The sequence below is a fragment of the Medicago sativa genome, chromosome 1 (genome assembly GCF_051527215.1).
Source record: "Medicago sativa cultivar Bolivia chromosome 1, Bolivia_mono, whole genome shotgun sequence".
Lineage (NCBI taxonomy): Eukaryota > Viridiplantae > Streptophyta > Magnoliopsida > Fabales > Fabaceae > Medicago > Medicago sativa.
Genome location: NC_140749.1, coordinates 36,966,960 through 36,975,000, shown reverse-complemented (window position 1 = coordinate 36,975,000; position 8,041 = coordinate 36,966,960). Strand labels below are relative to the sequence as shown.

The 8,041-nt window shown below is 37.5% G+C and overlaps 1 pseudogene across 1 annotated transcript in view; it reads left to right on the top strand.

The window, feature by feature from the left end:
* Positions 1-2,196, top strand: part of LOC146954705 (F-box/FBD/LRR-repeat protein At3g14710-like) — a 12,884-nt pseudogene extending 10,688 nt beyond the window's left edge. The window contains exons 3-4 of the transcript XR_015014619.1: positions 1,268-1,408; positions 1,816-2,196. The product of XR_015014619.1 is annotated as an F-box/FBD/LRR-repeat protein At3g14710-like (transcript). The remainder of the gene's footprint in view (positions 1-1,267; positions 1,409-1,815) is intronic.
* Positions 2,197-8,041: the final 5,845 nt, after the last annotated feature.

The window sequence follows — 8,041 nt, the reverse complement described above, 5'->3', positions numbered from 1 at the left end:
AGTGTCTGCGTTATGCATTCCTAAGTATTTGCATTATGCAGGTATATATATTTTAGAATATACAAAATATTAACCAAGTGATTAGGCTCGGGTGGTTATCTGCATTATACATCCCTAAGTATCTGCACTGGGGACACTTTACTTCACTTACGTCCTGGTTGAACTCCAGATTACCAAAGCCCCTTTTCTTTAGGAATCTGGAAGGTTAACGGAAAAAAAACACTTAAAAATTTTCATATTAAGAAATTATTTTTTGATTAATGTCTACAAGGCTCACCTATTAGTTGTTGGTTTCATATTACAAAATTATTTTTAAAATTTTGATTAATGTCTACAAGTAAGGCCTTAGTTGTTGGAAAAAAGATCCTAAACTTGTTCCATTGCTCTTCATATTGATAGTAAAAGATGGTATATGAGTACCATGATAAATAACTATTCAACTTAATATTCCAAAATGGGACAAAAGAATAAATATGTAAATATGTAATGAAAAAGGAGAATACTTCGGAAACAAGATTTATCCTTCAAATTGTCTTCAATTAGCCTTCATAAAACACTAGCCAACCATTTGATGAATGTAAGAAGACTTTCTTTGCTGCTGCTATTGTTTCAGCATTCTTTGTTTGAGTGAAAATGTCTAGTAGTTTTTATCTCTTGGAAGTTATACTTTCCTTTGTTTTATTCTACATGGGAACTAAGCAACATAAGTTTATCTAACTCTATTAACTAATGTATTACATAATGACCCCTTTTTCTATAATAAACCCTCATAGGTTAATCTTTATTCCTAATGAAGCATTGACATAAAGACAGATACAGAAACTAGACACGACATTGATACAGACATATCAACATTGGTAAAAATTTGAAAGAATGAATTAATTGAATGTAATAACATGACTCATGTCATCGACATGTGTTGGACACCGGACACACCTTCCTTAAGAAGTGTCGGTGCTATAGACAATTTCACATCTAAATAGTTTGTTCTTAGAGCATGTGGTTTGAAATGGATAGTAGTGATCTCGACCATTGACAAAATTTAATGGCCTAGATCTCAAAATTTTATTTTAAGTGTCAACCATTTGATCTCTTTTTTATGACTCAGATTTGATTGACTATGTGAATTTAGGATTTTCTGACTGCAAATAATTTAGGTCCATGTGTTTGATTGTGCAAAATTGTTTAGTTCATAATTATATTTATGTCATTTAATGTGTCTTCATATATTATCCTAACATTAACAATTTTGTCCTTTGTCATCAAGGTACTTGAACGAGTGAAACATTCTTTTAATGACATTCCTGATTTTAATACATTGGGGTATCTTGACCTAGACTTTGCAACTGGTGATTTTTTGATTGGCTTACTTTTGAAATCACCATGTTTGGAGACTCTAGTTATAAAGGTTTGTGATTGATGATCTTCAGGTTTCACAAAGCTGATAGATTAATTAATGCTTACTTTTAACAAATTGTGCTTTTTATTTTTCTTTTTTGCTGCAGAAATTATCATTTCAATGTCATTGATTTAAACATTAGTATAGTAAACTTATATTCTCCGATTTTTCAATAAATATTTAAAACTAAAGATTAAAGTGAAAACAATATTTCTTTCTATGTTAATTACTTCTAGTGAAAATATTAAAAAAAATTAGAAAAAGTATTCTGATATTCTTGTAGTATTTTTTTCAAAACACATATTTTTAAATTTGTGTAGGGACTTTAGTGACCACCTTCATTTTAGCTTTTCCATTTTGCCTTATCGTGAAACTTGTTATGCAATATAAATATATAATTTTTGACTGATCATCAGGTACACGATTTTGGTGACACGCTGCTTAGCTCTACATTTATGCCGAGTTGTTTTCTCTTTACCCTTAAAGTGGTCAAATTTGAAAGATTTGCTGGTACCAAGCATGAGTTAAATTTCGCTAAATTTGTGATGAATAATGCTCAAGCCTTGGAGAGGGTTACTTTCTTGTGTTGTCCTAAGTTTCTGGGTCTGAAGAAGTGGGAAAATGTTAAAGAAAAGGTATCTTCATACGAGTCTGCTTTAAGTTCAGTAGTTATAGAATTTTTATCCTAAGTTTCTTGGAGAGGGTTACATAAGTTTATTAATATTCATTGTCAGGAATGCAGTGATGGTTCTTATTTGTTACAGCATCTGTGAATTTAATTGGTAGACCGTACTAAACCGAGTACAATTTTATTAAAATATATATATATTTTTATATATTTTGTTACTTTTTTTTTATGACAGAGAGAACCTAAATCCGAAAAGAAACAAAAGGTTACACCGAGGTCACATGTGGGGTAGTATTCCCCAACAAATAAAAAAGCAACAAATGGCTAAAACTACTAGGACAGACGTTATAAAAACCCCCAACAAATAAAAAAGCAACAAATGGCTAAAACTACTAGGACAGACGTTATAAAAACAAATCTCTGAGTCCATTCGGCAACCATGATTAGCTAAAGCATTTGCACATTGGTTTGCTTCACGATATGAGTGGTAAACAACTACTTCCCAATCAAGTGCCATTAGACGATGAATCTTCCACATAACGATCTTCCTCTCCATCTACCATGATCATGCGAAGTGATAGCTTTCATAACAACTAGGGAATAAGCATGCAACTCGATGAATCGAAATTGCAACCGTCTAGCATACATGAGCTCTTCCAACACTCACCATCTCTATGCATTCAGTATTAGCTAACCCGCCAGAGGAGGATTCCAACGAACTAACACCACGCTAGTTTGAGTTTCTCTGTGTGTTGGTATTACACTAGCAGCCAACGCGTAATTACATATGCTTCCCTTTACCACACTAGCTGGGTTATACGACCAAGTATAACCATCTTCATGTTTCTCCTTATTTTTCCAATTCCAAATAGAGTGACAAGTCATAGCCCAATAATTTCTCCATTCTGCTTCAATATTCCTGCCCATTTCGAAGCATAAATTCATGGTAATCCACTGCTGAACATCGCATGCGAAAACTTGCTTCTAGCATTCATGTGCACCACATTCAACCACAACGGCATGCCCAAAGGGCAATCCCTCATCACATGTAAAATAGTTTTCGGCAATAAACAGACATAGCCGACCTTAATCCCATCTTATTCTTATGGGAATTGGTTAAGAGCCTCCCATTTTTCATCATCCAAACAAAGCTTCTAACTCTCATTGGCACCATCAACTTCCAAATCTTCCTCCAATCCAAATCATAGTTCCGATCTTTGTTAAAACCAAACAAGTCATTATACATATCGACCATCACTATTTTGCCCATCGTATTCTCCATACAAATGTGGACATCTGCACCCGCAATGTTACTATGAGGAGGCAATGCTGCAATTTTATTGTTAATATATGTTGGCAACCATCCTTGTAACAATTCCATATTCCACATACCAAACTCATCTACAAGAGCCACCACCTTGGCATTTTGCAGCTGATCTGGAATATCCAACTCAAGATCTCCAATACGGAAGCCTCTATCTATCCAAGCATCATTACAAATATTCATACTCATACCATTACCTATCGACGAAAAGTTGTACTCCTCAAGCGCCGGCCACAACTTCACAATAGCCTTCCAGAGATGCGAATCAGTACTTCTAGAAATAATGTCATTTTCCTCCGTTTCTCTACGGTATTTTCCCCACATAACCTCACATCAAAGATCATGTGAACTGAGTTGTAACTTCCTTCCCAACTTCAAAATGCAAGCCTTGTTCATCACATCTAGTCTTCTCAACCCCAATCCTCCATAGCTTTAGGTTTGTTCACCATATCCCACCCAACAGCTTGATAGCGTCTCGTGTGATCAGAATCACCCCATATAAACTTTTGTTGCATTCTTTGAATCTCATCAAAACATGATTTTGGAATTATTGTAGTCATCATTGGATAGACCGAAATTGCTTCCATCACACTTTTAGCCAAAGTCACCCTTCCCACAAAGGATAAGTGCTTTCCAACTCGTCAACTTCATGCTCACTTGTTCGACAATATAATTATAATCAGGGTCGTCTTAACAAATTTGTAGGCCCAGATATAGTCTTTAAAGGGATGTAAAATAATATAAATTTTAGGCCCAAAAAAAATTAAATAAAGCAATAAAGCAAATTTATTAAAAAAATACTCTGATGAGTCTCAAACCCACGACCATACACCCAAATATAAGATTCTCGCGCCACTGAAGTACTGTATACGAATTGAAATTTGTTCGCTTTAATCATTATAACTATTATATAGTGTCTTAGATACAAACAAAGAAAATAATATTTTGGGCCCCAAAAAATTTGAGGCCCAGTGACATAGCCCAGCCGCGACGGGCTATGGGCTGGCCCTGATTATAATCCTCTTTTTTGGGAACTTTACCTAGTAATGGAACACCTAGATATTTCCCAAGAGAGGTTGTTTCACGGAAACCAAACAATTGTAACAATTAATCTTTAATACATCTACTAGTATTTTTTTGAATTCTGCTATTCTCCCAGCAAGTTTCGCTCCCACCCAGCCAAACTGACCAAAATATCCCTGCATTAGTTAACTAACACAAGTGTAAATTTATGTGTTAGTTAACTAACGCTGCGTCACTTAAGTTAACTCACGCATCCATTAACACATGCGTGAGTTAACTCACGCCCAGTCTGTGCAGCAAGCTAGAACTGGCAGAACCTCTATTTTCCCTGACTTTTTCATTCCTTCATTCATTCATACATTCATTCAGTCAATTGCATACCTTTTTCATCATTCATTCAAGCATTCATTCAATCAAACATTAACTCATAATTAAATTACGAAAAAAAAGGAATAAAATAACTAATAATGTCATGAAAACGCCAAAAAGCGCAAATGTATTATGATTACATCCATATCTGACAATGTCATAAAAAACGTAGAAAATATCATAAAATCCTACTCATGTAGACTCCTACTCCTCCTCCGCGGAGCCGGCATCTGCTCCAGCATGCTCCACTCAGACTGTATGCCCTGCATCAAGCGAATAACCTCCTATGGATTATGAAACACAGCAGGATGCGCCATTGCACCGTCCACTCTGGCTCTGATGTTGCTGATGATCTGGTATGGGTCGGGAGGATGTCTGGCCCACTACTGCTCAACAAGAACCTCCTTGTAAGGAGGGACAAGGCGAGGATGGGCATCAACTGTGTAGTCAGAAATGGCCGCACGGGGGATCACAATAGGATGTGATACTCTAATGAACCATCTCATGTACCCCCTCAAATGAGTCCATGGCTCGTTATCCGGAACCGGATGACCCCTCTGCTGCTGGCTGAGGACATGTAGAGCAAACTCCGTGAAGGCCATAGCCACGTCATCTGCCGCAAGAGGCTCAATGTCTGTAGGAGGCCTAGGCCATGTCTGGACATACTTGTACTACTTAAGAACCCGCTCTGGCAAGTGACGAACCCTCCTGTCTTTGTCGGCCATGATCCATCTGCATATGTCCTGAAATGGCGTGATGTGTCGTCGTCTCTCGTACGACCTCCAGATGACATGAGAATGGTCCAACGAATCAATGGCATCTCTATAGTGTCCAGGATCAGAAAAGCCCCTGGAAGGTTTCCATTGACTCACAAGCGGGGGATTAGTAGGGTCGTACTCATCATTATCAATCCTCGAAATGACGTTCGTGAAGTTCGCCAAAGTCCATCCCTGCAAAGACAAAGAAACAAATTTATATCAACACGAGTATTATACAAACAACTATACATTTATGTTCCAATAAGTAGAAAAGAACAAAAACAAATATTACCTCAAGCAAGGTCATGTAACCACCACAGGAGGCCACATATGAGTCGGAGGTAAGAGATAGCTACTCATATAAGAAAGCAAGTCCCACCCCACCCATGACCAGCTGTCCAACTCGTCCATATCTTGCAGCGCAAGCAGCCACAACAGATTAATGTTTTTGCTGTTCTTGCTGGAAAAAATGGTCCAGCCAAGCAAGAGCAACAAAAACGCCTTAATGCAGGTCAGCCTAACTTGAGCTTGCTCGTCTTGCTCCTCCTGTGTGTCAGGCTCAAGCAGCTGATTACACCTATTCAAGAGCTCCTCGAAGCGCCTCTTCAATTTACCAAAATTGATATGAACATCACCCTGTTTTCCCACCTCCTTAGCGGTAGCCTCTGCTGTAAAAAGTAGGTCCACCTACATCATCTCTATCCCCTCCTCACGGGTTAACTCTCTATCAGGAAGGAGCCTCTCAGTGATGGGGATGCCTAGGAGACACGCCAGATCATCTAGTGTGGTGGTCATCTCCCCAACAGGTAGATGAAAGCTTTTGGTCTCCTCATGCCATCTCTCTGACATCGCACAAACGAACCCGTGAGAGATGTTTTTCTTACCCACTATTCATGAGGGGAGTAAGACCGAACATATTCACTTCTTCCCAAAACCAGTCATTTTGTCTTCCCGGTGTAGGCAATATTAAGTTTGAAAGGTTCAGCTTCTTCCCGTGTGAGATACCTTTCACCCTATGTTTTTTTCGAAATTGAAATACACAAACAAAAAACAAAAAACAACACCGTTAAATAAATAATAAGTAAAATAAACATTAAATATATTCTAACATAAGATAAGTAAAATATTCATTAGAATAAGTCAAATAAACATTAAATATATTCTAACATAAAATAAGTAAAATAATAATTAAAATAAGTTGTATAAATAGTTTAAGAAGTAAAATAAACATTAAAATAAACATTAAAATATACTTACATTGGCATCGACTCATATCCTGCATGCCACATGTCTACCAAAGTGATGTAAAAGCGTGATGTCAGAAGGCCCCCCTCCATAGCCGTCTGGTCCGACCTCGTACTCCACCCTCGGCACCCCCTGAGGTTGCTGCTGAGGCTGCTCAATATCAGGCTGCTCCTGCTCAATATCAAGCTGCTCATGATGATCCTCATACTGATGCTGCTGATACGCATCAAAATTATACTAGGGAGGCTCCTCAAAATGATACGCCTGATTCTGCGCCTGCTGATACACTTGATAATCATGTTGATACTGCGTCGGGTCGACCATCTGGGATAGACCCGTCTGTGACGTTGATCCCCCCGCAGCATCATCTCTACCAAGTCTCGTGCCCCCGCCTCTCCCTCGACCAGCCATAGGAGGGCGTAGTGCTTGCTTCTCCCTCTGTGTACTACTAGTACGGGCAGGTCTCCCTAACCTAAATCTGCCAGTCCTATCCTGAGGCGGCTCAGGCGGTCTCTGAGACGTATTCCTCCTAGACATATCTGCACAACATTTCAAAAAGCAAAAAATCAATGACACATTTTCACACGGACATTGTGTCATTTCTAACAATTCAACAACACTAATATTTCGGCAGTGTCATTTCAATTCGTAAACTACCACATTGTAGTCAAACTAACTATAATCAACATTAACAAACATATTTCTAACTAATTTCATCATTAAAAATCCAAAAAAAAAAAATCATTGAGACATTTTATCAAACACCTACAATGCAACTTTCAATCAACTTAAAATCAAACAATTAATACCTAAAACTACCATATTTCACTCTAAACAACATCTAAAATACTATCCATAAATTAATTCATCACTAACAATCCTAAAAACTAACATGCAAGCCAAATTTATATAAACCTAAAAATGTTAAATTTCTTAAAAAAAAAAAAAAAACTAAAATTTCAACAAAAAAAATGCAATGAAGTAGGATAATCATCACTTACTTGATATTGTGTGAGAAATTGACTTTAAAAGGCGCAAGAATGATGAAATTCGAATTTGGGGGGAAAAATTCGAAGTTGAGAAGTTTAGGAAATGAGGGAACTGTGTTTCAGTTTTGCTGATATATGACTTAAGTGACGCTGTGTGACTTAACTCGCGCTACGTTACTTAAGTCACGCAGCAATTACAACGTGCGTTAGTTAAGTCACGCAGCGTGACTTAACTAACGCAGGGGCATTATAGTCTTTTCAGGTGGGCGCGAGCAAAATGTGCTGGGAGAAGAGCATAATTCGTAT